At 41.9% G+C, this 22,517-nt stretch overlaps 1 protein-coding gene and 1 pseudogene across 1 annotated transcript in view; one reads left to right on the top strand and one right to left on the bottom strand.

Moving 5' to 3' along the window:
* Window positions 1-22,517, bottom strand: part of LOC126194914 (partitioning defective protein 6) — a 148,362-nt gene that overhangs the window by 20,483 nt on the left and 105,362 nt on the right. The window lies entirely within an intron of this gene.
* LOC126196616 (5S ribosomal RNA) lies at window positions 4,288-4,405 on the top strand (annotated as a pseudogene).

Here is a 22,517-nt window from a genome sequence, read left to right as displayed (position 1 = left end):
TCCTTGGGTAACAGAAGAAATATTGAATTTAATTGATGAAAGGAGAAAATATAAAAATGCAGTAAATGAAGCAGGCAAAAGGGAATACAAACGTCTTAAAAATGAGATCGACAGAAAGTGCAAAATGGCTAAGCAGGGATGGCTAGAGGACAAATGTAAGGATGTAGAGGCTTGTCTCACTAGGGGTAAGATAGATACTGCCTACAGGAAAATTAAAGAGACCTTTGGAGAGAAGAGAACCACTTGTATGAATATCAAGAGCGCAGATGGCAACCCAGTTCTAAGCAAAGAAGGGAAGGCAGAAAGGTGGAAGGAGTATATAGAGGGTTTATACAAGGTCGTTGTACTTGAGGACAATATTATGGAAATGGAAGAGGATGTAGATGAAGATGAAATGGGAGATAAGATACTGCGTGAAGAGTTTGACAGAGCACTGAAAGACCTGAGTCGAAACAAGGCCCCGGGAGTAGACAACATTCCATTAGAACTACTGATGGCCTTGGGAGAGCCAGTCATGACAAAACTCTACCATCTGGTGAGCAAGATGTATGAGACAGGCGAAATACCCACAGACTTCAAGAAGAATATAATAATTCCAATACCAAAGAAAGCAGGTGTTGACAGATGTGAAAATTACCGAACTATCAGTTTAATAAGTCACAGCTGCAAAATACTAACGCGAATTCTTTACAGACGAATGGAAAAACTGGTAGAAGCGGACCTCGGGGAAGATCAGTTTGGATTCCGTAGAAATGTTGGAACACGTGAGGCAATATTAACCTTACGACTTATCTTAGAAGAAAGATTAAGAAAAGGCAAACCTACGTTTCTAGCATTTGTAGACTTAGAGAAAGCTTTTGACAACGTTAACTGGAATACTCTCTTTCAAATTCTGAAGGTGGCAGGGGTAAAATACAGGGAGCGAAAGGCTAATTACAATTTGTACAGAAACCAGATGGCAGTTATAAGAGCCGAGGGGCATGAAAGGGAAGCAGTGGTTGGGAAAGGAGTGAGACAGGGTTGTAGCCTCTCCCCGATGTTATTCAATCTGTATATTGAGCAAGCAGTAAAGGAAACAAAAGAAAAATTCGGAGTAGGTATTAAAATTCATGGAGAAGAAGTAAAAACTTTGAGGTTCGCCGATGACATTGTAATTCTGTCAGAGACAGCAAAGGACTTGGAAGAGCAGTTGAACGGAATGGACAGTGTCTTGAAAGGGGGATATAAGATGAACATCAACAAAAGCAAAACGAGGATAATGGAATGTAGTCAAATTAAATCGGGTGATGCTGAGGGGATTAAACTAGGAAATGAGATACTTAAAGTAGTAAAGGAGTTTTGCTATTTAGGGAGTAAAATAACTAATGATGGTCGAAGTAGAGAGGATATAAAATGTAGACTGGCAATGGCAAGGAAAGCGTTTCTCAAGAAGAGAAATTTGTTAACATCAAGTATAGATTTAAGTGTCAGGAAGTCATTTCTGAAAGTATTTGTATGGAGTGTAGCCATGTATGGAAGTGAAACATGGACGATAACTAGTTTGGACAAGAAGAGAATAGAAGCTTTCGAAATGTGGTGCTACAGAAGAATGCTGAAGATAAGATGGGTAGATCACGTAACTAATGAGGTGGTATTGAATAGGATTGGGGAGAAGAGAAGTTTGTGGCACAACTTGACTAGAAGAAGGGATCGGTTGGTAGGACATGTTTTGAGGCATCAAGGGATCACAAATTTAGCATTGGAGGGCAGCGTGGAGGGTAAAAATCGTAGAGGGAGACCAAGAGATGAATACACTAAGCAGATTCAGAAGGATGTTGGTTGCAGTAGGTACTGGGAGATGAAGAAGCTTGCACAGGATAGAGTAGCATGGAGAGCTGCATCAAACCAGTCTCAGGACTGAAGACCACAACAACAACAACATCATCAAGTTTAACATATTCTGTATTTACACCGATATAACTTCTAGATAATCGTTCTACACAATTTACTATTACTGAAAAGCCAAACACAATTCGAACACTTAAACAGTAAATTAAACATACGGCTTCCATCACTGACGATGCATTGGCGAAGTCGTCCGCAGAAGCTCCTGATCACTTTTTCAATCTTTTCTTGAGAAAGGGTCCATATCTCTCCCCCGATCGCGGCTTTCAGCTCATCAGTTTTGTGCTGTCGTAGTTAAAGAACTTCGTTCGTGAGACGACCACACAGAATGGAGGCTGGAAGATTGGCGATCTTCCCGGCCATGGAGTATCACCACACCCTGAGAGTAATCTATCTGTGAAAGTGGCGCCTCAGTTTGGTCACCGAATTAGGACTGTTTGCTTCTTGCTTTTGCTTTGCTTCTCGCTGATAGCATATCGCCTTTAGACGGCGATGTCCCTGCAGCTGTGGAATGAAGAAGTTGCTAACCAAGGCCACATAGTGTTTGGAATTTACACTCACTAGCCGGTTGTAGGGCCGTTGTTTGTTTCAAAAAAACTGCGGAGCAACGTTTCCAACAGCAAAGCAGACACGACCTTTGGGCTGCCCTAGTTCTTTTCATGAACGAGCTGCGGGCTTGTGCCCGAGTATCATGGCAAGGTTTGTTTACCGACAACCCCATTCCGATGGAAGCTAGTCTCGTCGCCCGTAACAAGGTATGCCAGATGTGCGTTATCCTGGCCAATTCTGTTCAGGAATGTTACGTAGAAACTAGGCCGTCTCACCTTATCTCCCGCCCGTAACTGTTCAGTCACTTACAGTTCGTAAGGATGATATTTTAAATCCTGTTTGACAGTCCTTTGCAAAGACGTGCAAGGGGCTTGCAATGTTTTGGAATGACGGACAGGCAGATCGTTATGGGTTTTACTGTAGAGCTGCACGAACACTGACATTTTCCGACGTTTGAACAATCATTTGTGCTACCTTATGCTTCGCATTGCTGGGTGGCCAAATGGAAATGTCCCGTGAGCCATGTTGTATTTTAGTTCATCGAATTACTGTGGCAAGCGATATGGCTCTCTTTCTGTGATGAGGCAGCCCGTTCCCAATCGACGCTGGTAACAACTATTTCGTTCAGCGCACATTGGCGGCAAAGAAAACTGCACTGGTTGTCATAAAAGTACACTAAAGGAGTTTGTCTCGTGAAGATGTTCAGGCCTTTGCGTTCTACGCATTAAGATGCAACTGAAGCATCAGCGGTAGCGTCGGTTGTGTATCATCCGTGGAAATGAACAAGAGCTCTTCACGGAGCATTTGTGTAGTCTTACAAGGGGGACGCTTACTCGACATCACAGATGTCGTCCAAATTTATTGTACAGGCAGGGCTACTCACTTACTCACTCTCGATAAATGTGTTCTCCGATACACATGGAGCATATAGTTACTAATATTAAAGTAAAAAAAAAAAAAAAAAAAAAAAAAAAAGACTCTCCATGCTCTCTTTCTTGGACATGTCGAAAACTTTCAACAGTATTACTGAAGACGAACTAATTCGGTCAAGACCAATAATTACAGTATCTCTTGTTTACGGTTCCACGCAAAGCAAGAGAAAGCAGTTCTTCCTCCGGCATGGAAATGAAAGAATCCCGTCATGAAGCGTCCAGCAGTGGTAAAGTGAAGAGGCACGCACTCTGCGCCAACAACCTTTCGTCCTCTTCGGCGAAATATCACTGCGTGGGTGAAAGTAAGGAGGATGCTACCTACCAGTGGCCGCCGCGGGTGCTTCTGCCGGCTGTCGCCTTGCCACTAGGCTGCAGACTTTCCCGTGACGCTCGCTTTGCAGAGCGCATAGCCGCCAAGCCACATTCCCCGAGTCTAACAGGCGTCCACTGACGAGAAAGGGTACCACTGAGCGAGCTGCCTACAGACTGGAGCCAGGACCTTCAAATTCAGAAAAGTTTACTGTTCTCCGTTATCGTCGCTCTGTAGTGCTGAGTACTGCGCGCACTAATTGAAGTGAAAGCGAATGGTATTCGCCTAGTAGAGAGAGAGAGAGAGAGAGAGAGAGAGAGAGAGAGAGAGAGAGAGAGAGGGGCGTTTGGGGGTGGGGGAATCACCACGACGAGTACAAGTAAACACCTTTCATAATATTCTGCCAAAAATCGGGTATGGTGGAACGTCGTGCAACTTTTGGATATCTTCGAACTACTATTCAATCAAAATTTGGGGCAAGACGAACGACTATTCATTCTCGGCCATCTTCAAGAGCACCATCAGAATATACAGTTTAAGGTTGGCAGACAGCATTGAAGATTGCGTTTAAAGTTGGCTGACAGCTCTGAAAATTAAAACTGGGTGTACATGGGCAACGGCTTTGCCGCAGTGGATACACCGGTTCCCGTGAGATCACCGAAGTTAAGCGTTGTCGGGCGTGGTCGGCACTTGGATGGATGACCATCCAGGCCGCCATGCGCTGTTGCCATTTTTCGGGGTGCACTCAGCCTCGTGATGCCAATTGAGGAGCTACTCGACCGAATAGTAGCGGCTTCGGTCAAGAATACCATCATAACGACCGAGAGAGCGGTGTGCTGACCCCACGCCCCTCCTATCCGCATCCTCCTCTGAGGATGACACGGCGGACGGATGGTCCCCGTATGCCACTCGTAGCCTGAAGACGGAGTGCTTAGCGTACAGCAGTACATAAAATACGTTTAAAGTATAGTAGTAAATGTATCATTTACTACTGTACTTTTAAAGTAAATTTAAGTATTTTAGTACAGCCGGTTTAATCTTTAGAGTTGTCAGTCAATGTTCAATGCAGTAAGCCAACGTTAAACTGTACATTCTGACGATGATCTTGTTCTTTCGTATGGCGAGCCGGCCGCGGTGGTCTAGCGGTTCTGGCGCTGCAGTCCGGAACCGCGGGACTGCTACGGTCGCAGGTTCGAATCCTGCCTCGGGCATGGGTGTGTGTGATGTCCTTAGGTTAGTTAGGTTTAAGTAGTTCTAAGTTCTAGGGGACTTATGACCTAAGATGTTGAGTCCCATAGTGCTCAGAGCCATTTGAGCCTTTCGTATGGCGAAACAGGCAAATAAAAAGAAATACGAAGTGAGACTTGTGGCTGTTTCAAAAACTTATACTGAAAATTTTTCCTTAATAAATAAAAGAAAAAGTGCCATTTGTGTGCTCGGAGACACAAAGGTAAATCAAGCAGTTCACGGAAATTTCCACGACAGAAGCACACTTTGTTGGTTTTAGTTTTCGATTGCAGGATATTTTTCGCAAATCAGAGAACTTGTTGACCTCGGACTATCTACACAATATAACTGTAGACACTAGACTGTGGGGACCGATGACCGTAGCAGTCTGGTCCCTTTGATCCCCCAAACCAACCAACCAACTAGACTGTGTAGCGAATATTTAAAATTGCGTTACTTGCAATATTAAAGACGTGCAGATCATGAGTGACGTTCGCTGGAGCAACCTGGAAGTGCCATTAAACCCAGTTTTCCGTAAAACTGGGTTTCCTCATGCAAAGAAAGCGACGCCGTAGCTCAAACTGCAGTGGCTGTGTATGCTGCCGTTTCCACAAGCGCCGCCAAAATTTCTCTTGGCACGGTTTTCAGTATGGAGTCAACGTGCAGGTTATGGTAGTAAAGCTGCGCCCATAACTGAACAAGAGGAACAGAAAAACACTAACGTTGATCCCAAAACTGGTTACATGCAGAAATAATGCATGGGTCTCAAATAAATTGATGAATACGAAGATTTTTTTTTGCCAAATTATGAGGTATCACGGTTTATGGAAGATGATAAAACAGAACATCACTTATTCATTCTGTAATTAAATAGCCGATAATACGTAATTTTGGTTTTAAAACGTCTACATCCCAATAACAGGAGGTCAACTCAAACCGTATTGAGGCTGTAGTCTATAGACAGTTTTTTAGTAACCACAACTTTTAGAGCTTTAAGAGGATTTATAACCAGATTAATGTCATTAGCATAATCTGAAACAACTACCTGTAGCGAACAAAGGTTCTCATTAACAGAAATTAATTAATTTGTTCCATTTTAGGAACGAAGTGAACTGCCGGGAAACTGAGCCTCTGTTCCTGACTAATCAGCTACTTTTCTTTATCTAGAAAGTAATTTATATACAAGACAGACTTACACACGGATAAAATGATGCGAAGCTCCTACACATTCAGTGCATACATTAGTTACTGTGTCTAGTCTGTAAATATTCGGTTGGTCCATAAATTCGTAGCTTTTTTGTTTTGCATTTTTGTATTCCGGTTGCTTTGGCTTTATTTGTCAGTTGTCATTTTGTTGCTATTTGAGTTTACGTATTGTCATTTTGTCATCTGGGGGTAGTGAGTGGAGCTGGGGACGCAAGAAAATGCAGTGCCAATTGGAGAAATCAGAATATTTCCGACGTATACTTCTGTCCGAGTCCAACACATGGTGACAGCAGCGGATACAGCCAGAAACATTTGCGCCGTGTATGGGGATAATGCCACTGGACAGAGAATATCAAGAAAGTGGTTTTCTTGTTTTATCCCATTATTTACAATCTTTCCTTTTTTGGGACGCAAATATTTTATTTCTTTCAAAAGCTGCGAATTTTGTAGCTCTAATTATCGTATCTTAATGTTGAGATGACTGCTATAATGCCTGCAAATTGAAAAGAAATAATTTTTCGCTGATTAGCTTATTTTAGGAAAGGAATTATTTTGCGTGTTTTCTATCTTCGCACTTGGCGGCACTGTATGCCTGCAGGTAGTTTCTGTACAACAACGAATACTGACTTAGTTGTATGCGTGTGTTTGTTATGAACATACGGATGTCCGTGTAAGATTCAATATATTTCAGATTTCCTGAAGTAAGAGCAATGTCAATTTATTTTATGCGTCCCAATAAAGGGACAATGGCATGTTACATTATCACTACCGTGTTGAAGGGCCGTGTTAGTGCATACACGTCTCATATACAAAAACTATTATTTACATTGTTGAGGGTTTTTTTGTTTTTTTTTTACATTGTATGAGATTTTGTCAAGGGTTAGGTAGTGGAAATTACCCCTTTCGCATTTTACGATTCCGGTAGGATAATACATGCCACATGGACTTACAGTTCAAGAAGATCTAGCAGAACTGGAGAGCTATGGAGGGTGTGAAGATGAAGCTGATGACTTGGAGATTATTTCACCCAATGCTGATGAAATAACATAAGGTGAAGACGACACTGAAGAAATGCACTGAACGATGACCATATTGTGCAAGTTTCAGCAGATACGTTAGAACTTATAACCAGCAAGGGTGAGGTTTTTGTGACTACGCGTTTGACGAAGAGAATGAAGTTCTCGTAGTGAAATGGAGGAATAACCACCTAGTATGTGCAGCCACAAATTACAGTAGTATTACTGGAGCTGTGCTACAAGATACTGACGGCCAAAGTGCCACGTCTCACTGAAGAATACAATGCCCGTATGGGTCCCATTGAATCTACTGGACAAGCAGAATCACTTTATAGGACGGGGATAAGACCAAGGAAGTTGGCGGTGGTCATTATTCACCCCTATGATTTATATCTACATGGTAAACACATGGAGCGCATACCAAATTGCTAACACAATTGAGAAGCTCTCACTGATGGATGTCTGAACGAGAATAGTGGTGATGTATTTTTCAAAGGAACCTGGATCAACAGCGAAACACGGAGGACCAAAAGGAAGCAAACTGACGGCAGTATTGGCGAGCATAGATGTGCGACTAGATCCTGAAACCGCTTTATTGTGCCGAGTAGAACACAGAAGAAGAGATGTGAATACTGCAAGGAAAAAATAATAAAGTAAGTTATAAGTGCAATACTGGTGTACATTACAACTTTTGTTTCATTTCATACTGAATACACACACAATATTACAAACGAGGTTTTTATTTTGTTCGCGATATTTCTTTTAGTTTTCTGCATTGACAATATTATTGTGCATTTTGATAGCTAAGTTTCGCAAGTAATGGGCTGAGGAGGATCGTTTTGACCTCAGTGCCTCTTCACATTCAGGAAGACCTTCGGGGTTTGCTGGAGATCGTTTAAACGCATTAATTCACAACTATCCACGTCACTGTACTCGACGACTGGCAAATGTGACGAAATGTGATCATTCCAGCATCGTGCGACATTTGCATGCCACGATGAAGGTTCAAAACTCGGGTGTATGGGAACAGTATACTCAAAGCCAAAATGACAAAAATCATCGTGTGGCCATATGTCCATCTCTGATTGATCTTCATTAATTGACTCGTGAACAACACCAACTATTCCTATCTTGTATTATTACTGTTGACGAGAAATGTTGTCTTATGCTAACATAAGGAAAATAAAACAAATCAGAAACACCCTGCACAAAGACCTGCGTGGAAACCACAAAGGATAATGTTATGCATCTGGAAAAATCTTCGAGGAACTTCCTTTCCGGACGAAAATGGCTCTGAACGTGGTTCGACGAGTGCTTCGCCTCAAAACCACGAAATTTCTACAGTCGCGGAATCTGTAAAGTTACCTCAGCGTTGGCAGACAGAGAATATGTTCTTGATGAGTGATGTCTTTGTTATGCGTATGTTTGTTTGTTCTGGTAAAACACTAGGAACTTATTCACTTATCCAATAGGAAGCAGACATTGAATATCATGCTTCTGTTACTTGTTTTCGTGAGTACTGGGGCGTTATGGTACAAAACGACTACTCGCATCTGTATGTAATGGTTCCTAGTACAGTGACTGTAGGCGTCTGCAAGACGATATATCTTCATGGACGCCATTTATGGAAGGAAAATTGTGCTTTGATGTCCTATCGACTTCGAGATCATTGGAGAGCGAATTGAATGAAATGGGTCGTGTCCTTTCCGAGGGAACCATTTTAGCATTAGCCATAAGTAGATTAGAACAATACAGAAAACTTAAAACGGTATGGTAGGTCAGGAATCTGAACCGCCGTCCTCCCGGGTATGAGATTAGTGTCTCAATAGCTGCGGCACTTGCTCAGTGGGACGGTATTAATCTGGGGTGCGCGTTTCTCGTACGCCTGAAAAGCGTTGACGGCGTGTGGACGGCTGTGTAACATACCGTGTTCGAGGTAATCAAAATAGAAAAGAATCTCGCGTGGTTTCAATCGGCGAATTTTGCATTATCGACCTTCCCTTGTGAAATAAACCTTTCTTTCAACAAACGACGCAGTTTTGCAGCTATGGCGCAGCAGGAAGTAGACATTCTTCAAATTCAGACTCCTAAACAGATGTAACGTAATGTTCTGGGCTAGTATTGGTATCGTCTAATTTCACGAGAGCCACAGGAACGAAAGGCACCAAATATATTTGTAAGAATATACATTTCACGCCTCATAAGGTAAAGATTTTCCTTGTTTAAGTATGTTCCACCTACAAATGAGCAGCTTTAGAGAATAATAATAACAAAGTTAAGTAAGGATGTAACCATATTCATAATAAATTAAAGTTTATTTAAACTGTTAACAATCTTATCAAATTATTTATCTAGAAACTGTGCAAATATTTAGCTGGCCGCGGTGGCCGAGCGGCTCTAGGCGCTTCAGTCACGAACCGCGCGACTGCTAGGGTCGCAGGTTCGAATCCTGCCTTGGGCATGGATGTGTGTGATGTCCTTAGGTTAGTTAGGTTTAAGTAGTTCTAAGTTCTAGGGGACTGATGACCTCATATGTTAAGTCCCATAGTGCTCGGAGGCATTTGAACCATTTGTGCAAATATTTACACAACACGGTATCGAAAAATTACTATCACATCCCAACCTAAGTAGAATCAAGTGACAACCTTTCAGCGATTCTCAAGGTGAGTCGCTTGAAAGCCTTTGCATCACTTCACACACTGGAATAAACGCGCAAGCGTCAGAGATAACACCGTTGGTAACAAGAGCGCGTGTAACACACATTTCACAATACTTTTTGCAAACTTGACGTCACATCCAACTACCGCAGGGATTCCTATCTAGTTCGTGATAAGGAAGAATAAGAACGTTATTGCTCCTCGTTTCAATTGAAGAAATTTTAGCTATCTTTTCTGATTCCTGCAGAAACACACACTTAGACATCTTCACATATTCGAAAATAAAGGGCCAAATTTACGTGAAAAGGAAGAATATCAATTTTAGTGCTACTCGTTTCAGTCGCAGCAATTAAAGCTGTCCTCTTAGCTTCCTGCCTAAACACAAACTCGAAAATGGGCAAATATTTATTTCACCCTTCGTTCTCCGATCAGACGGAAATGTTAATAACCTCGAATATTGCAGAACATAGTTCTATTACATTCACAAGAAAGTCCCGGAAGACGTTAGGAACACTACGATAAAAAAAAACAACACACATTTGCATGTGGCGGATGTGAAGCTATATTTTTTGACTCCATAACCCACTACTACATTCGTCACGTGAAATCCGACTCCTATCTTGATCATCATATCTCTTGAAGGGTTATATCGCTGACGCGGTATTAACTATAGTTTACTGATAATGGTGATGCGTCAATGCGCCGTTACCTTGAAACAGCATAGTGAAAGTTATAATGCAAGCGTGTTTTACGCTTAATTTGTAAATTATTGACGGTAACAGCTCAATTCAGAGAGAGAGCACTCGTACGGAACGCTAACGAAAGTCAATAAATAGCAGCTCCTGTAGTCGTCGATACTGCGCGTCACATCACGCTTGCAGCAAGTCTTGTGAAATAAGTGTTAATCTGCGTAAAGTGATACAATGGCTTTGGAAGCTGCAGGGCTTTAAGCCGATGTATCGGAACATGCCGGATGCACGCCCGAAAAAAATGATCGATTATTCGAGAATAATTTCAAGAGAAACATAGTTATGGTTTGTACTCCCGTCTCATTACTGAAATTTGAACTCATTTATTCATATTGAAAAATGACAGTACACATTGACGTGTAGTTTACATGAACTTCTACAGTACATAAAGCACACGCAGAAGCACGTTGTACAACATGAAGCCACTGTTTAGCATTCGGTGGCAGCATCCTGACTCAATGGACAGATTCGACCTTCGCTGCTGCTGGACATACAAGTAAACATACGGCTTTGGTGTCCTTGGAATAAGGCGTCAACAACATGCCACTAGAATTTTGATATCTCGAGCTGATCACGAGAGCACTGCGGTAAGTTGCAAAGATACGCCTATTCAGTATCACAATGACTGATTGAGGATTACAATTTACTGTAGACAACAGCGGACAAAAAATTATTCATCCCCCTCTCCCTCTCCCTCTCCCTCCCCTCTCGAGACGTCACGATGATACCGCATGACACCGCAGATATACCAGGTTTCGGGGATGTCGGTAGCTACGTTTCACGCGCTGTTCCAGATAATCCAGACACATTCTATGGGATTAAAATCGCGTGATTTAATGGACCAGTCGGGATTCGATAGGATTCCTGACAGTTTGTTAAACAAGGAACGTATGCGTGTAACCCTGTTAATACAGCTGCTGTCATCTTGGTAAACGGGAGTTCCACAACATTCTCACCACGGAGGTGAAGAAGAAACACCCGGTCATCGAGAATATTGAAATAAACATCCCAGTACAGCGAATGGACCGACATCATGGTAAGAGAAACACCCCCAAAAAACGTCACGGAACCACACCGGACTGAGTTAGGCCCTCAACACACTGCGGGTTAAACGACTCATTGGGTCATAGGTGTACTAAATGTCATGCGTCATTCGAAAAGAGGCAAAATCGCCACTCGTCGAACCACGCTGACTCAAGCAAGGTACTGTCCCATTTGTGCGTTGCTTGGCCCATCAGATTTGTGTGTCGCTGAAATCAATGACCTTTTCCTAAGACACATCTAAAGACGATAGCATGCAGTCTCATTCGCAATGTCTTCTTGGAAAAACTTGCAAGGAACACGCATTCGCTGACAGCAACTATTCCTGCTTGGTCTGAAACCGACTGTCATTAACAAGGCAAGACATTCGTCTCCGGTCCCTGTTACGGTCTTTTTACGATCAGTTCTGACGCCGTGTTACACATGTGGTACACCACCTATCCTTGTAAACACGTTGAACATCCAGTGATCATACACCAACGATTCGGGCAACTTCGTTCACGATGTTGTAATGAGCACGTCCAAACACGACAGCTCATTTCTGCCACTCTGTTTCGTATCCACATTGGGCCATTTTAAGATGCGGTTACTATAACGCGGCTGGCAACTGCGGTCATCACAGTGCAACTCACGGCAGAAGCACTGATGAGCGGTTCCAGCACCACCTAAAAATGATGTTTTAGAAGGTACTGGCAATTCTCACGAAGCGGCTGAAGCCTGCGACAGGTGGCAGTAAAATGAGTTTTCCGATTTTCTTTCTGTTAAAAAATACTGTGTGTAAATGAAGCATAGCTACATCAGCTCAAGGAATTAGTTTTTCGCTATAGGTTCGCCGTTTCCTTTAAAAAAATTGAAAAACCCTTCTTTCAGATTTGCGCGTTTTCTTCACTACAGAGGGTGGTCAGAAATAGTCTGAAAAGCTTGTAAGGGTATTGCAAGGGAGGTTGTGGTGAGAAATAATTGTTAAGGAAAAAATTAGATACATTGCGCCCGTTTCCGATTTAATTAGCCCTCAACTTAGCCAACTAGGTATCTACGTGTCAGAAACTGTGTCGTCAAATGTTTTCTTCGTTTAGTTTCCTCAAACGGAACAACAGTAGCTTTTGTTCATCTAGCTTGAATGTTACTTAAAAAAAAAAGGGCACATTTTGTCTGGGAATGATCATTTCAACAAGTGGTAACTCCCAAAGCCGCATACGTCTGCGCTTTACAGCATTTTGGCGATAGTGCTTAAATTCGAGCGCGCAACGGCCTCCGACGCTGATAAAATCCGAAAAGATGGAGCAAGCTTAATTTTTTGCTTAACTATTATTTCTCAGCACAACACACTCCGTAACAACCTTACAAGCTCTTCAGATTGTTTCTGGCCACCCTGTACGTATAGATTCTTACTGTATTATTCTTGTACTTACTTTTTTCCGAAGTAAGTGACTGCTACGTTGACTGTTCAACGGTTCAGCATCATGTTAAATCTTTTCATGTTAATTGGCACAAAAAGTTTATTTTTTCACATTTTATAGTTTCACATCACAGCTTGATGGTGAAGGGCTATTTTATCGACATTGTTCTTAGTTACTATGATAACTTGATATTTAGTAACGCATCACATAACGTTCAGGATTACAGTGAAAAGAAAGTGGTAACCCTAGGTGTTACGTTACTGCGTAAGAAATGTGGCTAACATATAGAAATTGTTTTTAAGGCTGGAACGTACGCTATATATTACTACAGTATGGAGGAAATGTAAGTTGAGGTATTTTATTTGAGGGCGCTGGCGGACTGTTCGTGCCTCGCGATTACCCGCAGCGGTGAAATTCTTAGCTTCTTCAGTCGTGACCAGTTCGCAGAAGTAAATGCACGTTTCTGAAAATGAGTGCCTGCTATTTATCATTGTACTTACTGCAAGAATAATATGATGAAGAGGGAATTATATCCCAACAGTTACATAATTCAAAAGCTGAAACACGTCCCATCTTTGGATAAACTTTAAGATGATTTCCTTCACAGTAGTCATTTATTAAACGACGAAAAAAGTTCGTCAACTTCTTCAGTTTAAACACTGACTAGTTTAACTGTGTTCTAGACCCGATCAATTAGGATCTCACTAAGTTTTCATCAAATAGATATATGAATCCAGTAACACCTGACGAAACATCAGCGATAGCACTAAGAAATCAAAGTACGTTTTTACTGTGGCTTATGTGTTATGCATGCTGATTGAAAACTCTGAATAAGTTACGATTTTCCGGATCGAAAAATATCTGCAATGATGTTATCTTTGCTTCTTTGACCAACTCTGGCCTCAGTTTCTTGAAGTAAATTGCTACGCTTTTGAAAAATAAATCGTCGCCGTCATTACGCATCTGTGATAAGTTCTTTGAAATAAACATGGGCACCATTAATACTACTTTTTCGTCTTTTTTTGTAACAGGCGTTGTCAGTCACTGATTTGATACCAGCACTGTACTGTGTAGTGGTTCGCCTATGAGGACCTTTAGTATTTTTACTCTCCTTGCAAATTATAATGATAGGAGGATGCTGAGTGGCGGGGCGAAATCGCAATATGGGGTTTATTTTGTACTAATCTGTTAAAGAAATGTTCTGAAAAGGGATTTCATAACGGCGCTATGCAGTGTCCGGAAGCGATGGAAAGATGCAATGAGTCCAAGAATTATTCATCTAGCTGTACATTTTTGTCTAAAAAAGGAAGTCTGTGGTACGTGAAAAGAAGCGAATAAATAATACCTCTGTACATGATATCTATTGCAAAACAAGGAACGAATTATATTCATACGGGTAACAACATTAACAAAATAGAAAATTTCATAGAAAAGCTACTTCATAAAAGTATTCGTCCACCATCAGAATATACCTAAAATTAGCACCCCGGGACGAAAAGTTAATGCTGGCTTGCGATTCACTCTAGTCTACAGTCCCCAGCCTTTTGTTTAGAGCGGTGGTGGGACAGTGCAGTTTGCAACATCGACGCTAACTGAATGAAAACTTTTTCCAGACTTGCATAACCAGTGCAAATCCTCATACATTGCCGGCCGATGTGGCCGAGCGGTTCTAGGCGCTACAGTCTGGAACCGCGCGACCGCTACGGTCGCAGGTTCGAATCCTGCCTCGGGCATGGATGTGTGTAATGTCCTTAGGTTAGTTAGGTTTAAGTAGATCTAAGTGCTAGGGGACTGATGACCTCAGCAGTTGAGTCCCGTAGTGCTCAGACCCATTTCAACCTCATACGATACTGCTAAAGTAGTCGGTTGACCTAGATAGACGATTCAGTCGACAATAGCTTTTTGCATACCCAAAACATTGAGAAACCTGCCGTGGACAGGATACCCTCGCTCACTGACCGATGAAGACGATTTTATCGCCAGGGAAATCAAGAAAAATCTTAAAATCTGCGCTCCTACGTGGGCTGGAGAATTAAAGAGTCGAAGGGGAAGACTGTATGTGCCAACACACAAATGATGTGTCGTAAGAAAAACACGGAAATGTTGCCGCAGAATCTTGTGCCCACGATGAAACACAGGGAGGGTTCCCTTATGGGTTGTGGGTGTACGAGTGCTGAAGGTATTGGAAAACTACATTTTATAGAGGGCACGACGGATCGCAAACTGTACAACGTGTTAATGGAAAATGTAAATGCTGCTACCGAAAAACTAGGTCTCCAATGAAATAATATCTTTCAGCAGGACAACGACCCGATGCAAACGGCTAGAATACGACAACGTGGCTCCTGTGCAATACAACGAAATGTTCTGCTCAGTTTTAGTAATTATTCTCCATATAAAATAAAAGTTGCACTGTAATTCATTCTTCAAATCAACTCTCACAGTCCCTAATTATCAGACAAATAATATCCGTCTATCATATATGGGCCAGACTTTAACATTCTTTGAGTATCCAGGATCGGGAGAGCGAGCAAATAGACTTCAAAACAGTGTGGCTTACTTTGTTTGTGAAGTGGTTTCCACGGAATTTCCTTTTATTGAATTTCTTGATGCGTGGCATAGTTCGTATTTATTAAACACTAAAGGATATGTACTTCCACAAATATATGTAGCACTTGGGCAACACGTGAACAAGCTGCTTCAGCGAAACAAAAGTAAATACTAGCAAAGATAATCATTTACAGACACTAGAAACCTGCACTGTCACCAACATATACAATGTATCATACCTATAATCACTGGAAACAGAAAGTTCACAGTTCACGAAATAATACTGGTTTCTGTAACAGAAATACAAGGGGCGATGCGGCATACATGACCGTAACTTTAAAATTTGGTAAATATAGGTCAATTTTCATTTGAAACCCTATAATGCACATATAAATAATCAGGAAAGACTACCGGCAAAGTTTTGCCTACGATTCCAACTGATTACATACGGATCACTAAGTGAACTCTTGACAAGCCCTGCTACATTCACCTTTATTAAACACGTGTGCATTTTGCGTCGGTCTCCCTATTTGTGCAGAACCAGTGAACGCCTACAGAGATACACGTCTCACATTTTGGAGAAGAGCCATTAGTACTATTTTCGGGTTATAATGATTTACGTTTTCTATAGCTCTTTAAAATTACCGTAGTTTGCCACCTCCGATTTGTTACATTGCACTGAAATATAAATTTCATGTCTTTAAGAAATAATAACTACGTCAACAGTGGAATTAGGCTGCGTAGTTCTTGATAGTAAAATCAGTAAGCTGCTGCGATACACTGTTTGAATGTCTCGGGTATCAAGGAGTTCGCGATATGTTGCTTTTCGGCGGTATTCAATGTCCATCTAGGCCAGTTCTGAAATGGAGTTCAAATGTAATATCACTCTTATCAACAGGTACATATTTTCCATTTTTATTGGATATGAACTATAGGTGGAGACCCCCGAAGACACTTCAGCGGAAAGTTGATAAGACACCATGATGGTTACCGTGAAAACCGAGAAGCAACGCAAAATCTTGCTTTCCTCAAAAATTACCGTCACATCAATCCAAAGCAAACCCTCATTTGTGCCCACGGGTGTACACTTTCAAACAACTTAGTGCTCACTCTGCGAAAAGCCTTCCTGGAAAGTTGTGCTGCAATGCGGAACGATTCAGAAGCAAGCACAGCCATTACCGAAACCTCTTAAGTAATTGCCAATTACGATTTGTTTCATATTTGGGAAAAATACAGAAATGTGCTGCAGCATGGATGAAAACGGGACTGAGCGGGAAATTACTAAATGCAATGTCATCAGCGGTACTGTTGCTCTGGATCATGATCCTCTTAGATCCACGTCTGACAGCTTCTTTTTCCTAACAAAGAGGAAGAAGAAGAAGAAGAGGAAGAGGAAGAGGAAGAAGAGCATATTTCATTAAGCATCACCACTGACTGTCCCACTTTCTTCCAAGTGTGATTTCGGAGTTGTGACCTTGCAGCGAAGAAAGACTAGACAACACTTTTTTCTTGCACATTTATTGCTCTCTGCCGGACTAATACGCCTACGGGTATATAAAAAAATACGCATAACAACCATGATTTAAAAATTGTGGCATTACGAAGCTAAATTTATTCTGCATTTACTGATAAACGCTAAACCTTTGGGGTTCGTAAATGATCCAGTGAAATGAACAATCTCGTGAAATATGGTAGGAATGCCAGTTGATAAAAACCTAAGAAAACAAGGGTTGTGCTAACAAGTGCCCCTTTGAAACATTAACGAAACATTGAGTTTCTTTCCATAAGGACTGTTGTTGAGCACCCAGACTTTAATTCGGGAGAGGATTTCTTTCATTTCCAAAATCTACTGACGAGAAAATAAAAATTTCTAGATCCTAAATGAAAACAGTTCGTTGCACTGACACATCAACTCTGAAATAATAGACATTCGCATGAAAATAATGCCGTTTTAATTTCGTGATAATTAGTAACTGAATCGGTGCGTATCAGCAATGGAAACAGGGGCACCTTTGCAGCTTATAACATTAACAGTAACCTCGAACTTTTCGCAGTTGATGCCGTTCTCTACAAAGAAATGTCTGAAAAAAGCTGCTCAAATAGTCAGATCTTAATGAGATTTGAAAGTGGTGCAAAGAATGGTGACTAGCTTCAAACGTTCATAAGTTTAAAATTGTGCACTTCGCAACACGAACAATACCTAGTATCCTGTGTCTACGATATCAACGAGGCACAACTGGAATTGGTCAACTCATACAACAATCCGGAATTAACCATTTGTAGGGATGTGAAATGGAAATGTCGTATAGGCTCACGCGTTGGCAAAGTACTGTAGAAGGCAGTCTTCGGATCATTGGTAGAATACTTCGGAAATGCAGTCTATAGAGGAGATTGCTTACAAATCCCTCGTGCAAAAAGTCACTGAATATTACTGAAGTGTTTTGAACAAGTATCAAAAAGAACTGACAGGGAATACTGAACATTTACCGAGAAGGTGAGCACGAGTGGTCGCATCTTTGACTCATGGGAGAGCGTCACGAAGATGCTGAAGAAACTGAACTGACAGACGCATGGTTGAAATAAGCAATCCCGAGAAGGGACTTGCGAAGTCGATTCCAGTAATTCTCCGACAATTTTGCGAATTTTCTTCTCCACTTAGGCACGGGATTTGTTTTGCACACAAAACTATTTGTTTCAGAACTGTTATTCAATGACGTAGGATGATGATCTCAGATAGTGTTTTTTTCCTTGTAGATGGTTCATGTTGTTTGAAGGCGCCTCAAGTTTCTGCATTCGTTCCAAAAACGATTTTTTCCATGGTCATCTAACGCAGAAAGTTAATTTTTTCTACTCTGGTGATTTGTCTGTATTTTCCCTGGAGTTTTGGTGGAGCATCATTGATGTTGGCAATTACCTCCCCCATTTCCTCGAATGTTTGTTTGGATTCAAATAGCTTCCATGTCATTGACACAATGGCGATGTCGGAAAAAGCTAGTCTAATGCGATCTCTTTAAAATTGGAGTTGGGCGAATAAGGAATAAAGATGAGCAATCGTTAGTTTAGTTGTCATAAACATTGCGTTGCATGCTGCACGAGTGTATTAGGAAGGCTAGGGGAAGAAGGAGGAAACAACCCCCGGCTACTCCTGTCCATCCCCTGAGAAGATAATTATGATCTTCGCAAAATCTTCCAACGCGCCTCCTGGCCCTTCACACAGAAAGGTATATCAGTTCAGTACATATGTGCATTTTTCGCTAAGTTATAGCGGACAGTATGGTGAATTCCAGATGTGAGCAAGCAATTTCTGACGTTAATGACGCCGATTTCGTTTCCTCTTAATTAAATGGAACAATATGCGATGTCTATGGCACTGAAATGAGCCTTTGAAGAGGATTTCAACAATATAAAATCTGACACACTTCATCAAACGGTGACAAGGTAACAGCGCCGTATGCCACTGTCCCACTTTCAAGTTAACAGGTAGCACGAAAGACTGCTGTTCTGTATCAAATGTAAGCAAACAGCACTTGATATGACAATCCTAACAATAACAAATACACGAACTCTACTTGAGTTATTACTTGACCACAGTATTACTGCATCTGGGAGTGACGACGCTTCGATCGATTTATCGCGATATTTCACGAGGACGCGCTGATCCACTTGGTAGTATATGCGCAACTGTCGTGAACTCATATACAGTGTGATGCGCTTTCCTTAGTCACCACAGTACTTGTTTGCTTATACTTGGTATATAGTAGGGAATACGATAATGGGAGTTATGTTCGAAAAGTGCAGCACTGTTACCCTGTTACTATTTCATCATGTTCCACACACGTTATGGCGTTGAAATCTTCGAATACTCTTTGAAACGTCACAGGAAAATTAGGTGTCGTGATTTAGCAGCTATAAACACGTCAGTAACTTCGTCGCATCGTCTGCTGTACCGCACCTCGATACATTTGGGCTGTCTGTCTTAGCTGCCCCATCCCGTAAAACATGAAAGCAGGTATCAAAAAGCATCCTGAGGTATAGGAACAAATTCTCGTAACTCCTCGTGAAGTTGAGATGTCGCTTGAAAGAGTTCCTCCAATAGCGACGCAAGCAGTACCGACTTCCGCCACGAGAGCGCAGGCAGGTCCATACGCGCCGGGGGGTACTTGAGGCAGACACGCATCCCTGCAGTTACGAGTGGATGGCATGCAGTGACATCATGATATTCTTACGCAGCTATTACATCCATCAAATCGATTTATTTTCCACGAAAGTGTTATTTTTGTTTGCATGTTCTCTGGCGGCTGATTCCAAAAGAGACTCGATACGGGGATTAGGTTTCAACTGAATTGATAGTTGGAATTTACGGAACCCCAAATCAAGAAAATCGGGTTAGCGTTTAATCGTGTACTATGTTAGTGGTTTCTCCCAACGAATACTGTTACAAGAGTCCTCCTCCTCCTTCCTTTGCTTCATTATTTTTACTATTACATTTTTACTATTAATTAGCCTAAAATAGAGCTATAACTGGAAATTATTGCATTATAACTGAAAAAAATCTTCGATATGGCTGGGTGGGTTGACAAGTATGTGCCCTGGGCTTGTTGAAGGGACTATCCTGGCTTTCACCTAATGGTATTTGAAGAATCCACAGTAAGTGAAAATGTTCCCGAACAAGTGCAGGGCAGTGGTCATTGTACCACCTGCCTCGGTATATCGCTACTGAGTTCTCGTAAAGAAGAAAACTTGACAAAAAGGTCATAGAGAGACTATAACATGAGTTCTGTTCAGTCCGGAGCCATTTTTGTTAGGAAACAGCGAAGGCATTCACACCACATTGCACTGTATGCTCAGGTCAAGGCAAGCACTATGTTGTTGATGTGCTCATTCGGTAACATCAGATGCATACTTTCAGCTCTAGTAACGCGACCAGACTAGAGTCGGTATTACGACATAAAGGGAGCGGCACTAACGCCAACCCTTGCAATGAAGTAACAGCGAATACTTTTCCGCATCAGCAGATGGTGCTTCTTATCAAATGGCTCTTAGCACTATGGGACTTAACTTCTGAGGTCATCAGTCCCCTAGAACTTAGAACTACATAAACCTAACTAACCTAAGGATATCACACTTATCCATGCCCGAGGCAGGATTCGAACCTGAGACCGTAGCGGTCGCGCGATTCCAGACTGTAGCGCCTAGAACCGCTCGGCCACCCCGGCCCGCGTGCTTCTTATCACCCGTGATTCAAGTAAACGTACATTACTTCGTCAGATGCGCTTCTATAGGCTGATTCACACTAGCCTAGTAATTTAGTCAAACAGCAAGTGATTTAATAGCTCTAATTGACAGCTAAAGGGCAAGTAAGCAAGTGAGCGTTCACACACGATTAGTTGGCAGTCAAGAGTGGGCTGTTGTCGAGTGTGCAGTGCAACATGATTCGGAGAGCAATGGCCAATCAGGCTAAACATCCTGCACCAACTATTTTACTGAAAGAGGTGTAAGAAGAAATTGGAACTACAGTGAAGACAAAAAGAAAGTTGGTACGAATGGCTTGACTGAAGAGATTTTCATGGTGTACCTAACGTGCCTCTGAAAGAACTCTTCACTGAAGACCCAAAAGAATACTTTTCAAAACTGAGAATGTCGTTGCGTCAGTTTTTCCGTAGTAAAATCCAGTGTACTTATTCTCATGTAAGAGAAGTCATACCTGCAGAAAGTAAACTGCAGGCAGCGTTATTCCATCTTGCTAGTGGGTGTAGTTTAAGGACCCTAACATTTGTTTCGACTAGGGAAGTCAACTATTTCTTTTTTCGTTCGAGAAACCTGTGATGCTATTTACGAACTGCTGAAAGAATTCATCGAGGTATTCCCATCGTCTTTTCCAGCTCTGTGATTGTGGCTGCCTTGGATGCTTTATTTTCGTACAGTGGACTTTTCACGTTCGACAATCACTCCAATTACGTAAGGAAAAACAAACTTAACTGTTTCATCGTCACTGCGGGAGCCGCGTTGCTGACCCACAAGAAACAGATGACTGAAAAGAGAGAGAGCGGAATGAAGACAGACAATATGCGCGATGCTGAACAGACGGTGTTCACACGTGTCCAGTTGTGAGCCACTGGTAAGTGATCTGGGGTTGGGCAAGTTATTTGACCTGCTACTGTTCTGCTCACTGAATTGGGCAGACTACACCGCTTTACTTAACAATTTTACTAGGCAACATCGTTCAGACACGTATAGTTGCTAAATCACTTGCCACTTGACTAAATTACTGGCCTAGTATGAACCGCTCGTTAAGGAAACAAACGTAAGTTCGATCGAGGCTCAAAGGAACCCTAAAGTATGGGACGCGACAGCAGGTGTAATGAAGACGTTTATAACGTAACCGACTGGTAAAGAACTGGTAGTAAGACTTGTTTGATAGTGATTCAGCACTTGGCCAGCAACAGTGTTAACTACCTACGTTGGTTACATTGTTGTAATGGTTTGGTTGACCTAGGAGCAGGCACAGGTCTTCTTCGCCCTCGGTTCTAGACGGGGCTTCAGAGTATTTACACCTGCATCTATACTCTGCAAACCATGTGAAGCGCATGGATATGGCACTTCCAGTTGTAACGGCTTTTCCACGTTCCATTCACCTTTGGAGACCGGGAGGAATGACTGTTTACACGACTCTGTGCGTGCTGTAATTACTCTAATATTCTTTGCGATCCCTTTGGGAGTGACACGTGGGGGGATGCGTTACATTCCTAGACTCGCCACTTAAAGTTGATTCTAGAAACATACCCAAGTAGGCTTTCAAGGGATAGTTTCCATCTGTCTTCAGTTCTTTCAGCATCTTCATGGCACATTCCCGAGTGTCAAACAAACCTGTGACCATTCATACCGCCCTTTTCTGTTTACGTTCAACATCCTATTTGGTATGGTCTCATACACTTGAGCAATATTCTAGGATGGGTCGCCCAAGCGTTTTTTATGCAATCTACTTTGTAAACTGAT

Source organism: Schistocerca nitens, chromosome 7 (genome assembly GCF_023898315.1).
Source record: "Schistocerca nitens isolate TAMUIC-IGC-003100 chromosome 7, iqSchNite1.1, whole genome shotgun sequence".
Classification (NCBI taxonomy): domain Eukaryota; kingdom Metazoa; phylum Arthropoda; class Insecta; order Orthoptera; family Acrididae; genus Schistocerca; species Schistocerca nitens.
Note: the sequence above shows the minus strand (reverse complement) of the source record. Positions and strands in the feature narration are given on the sequence as shown.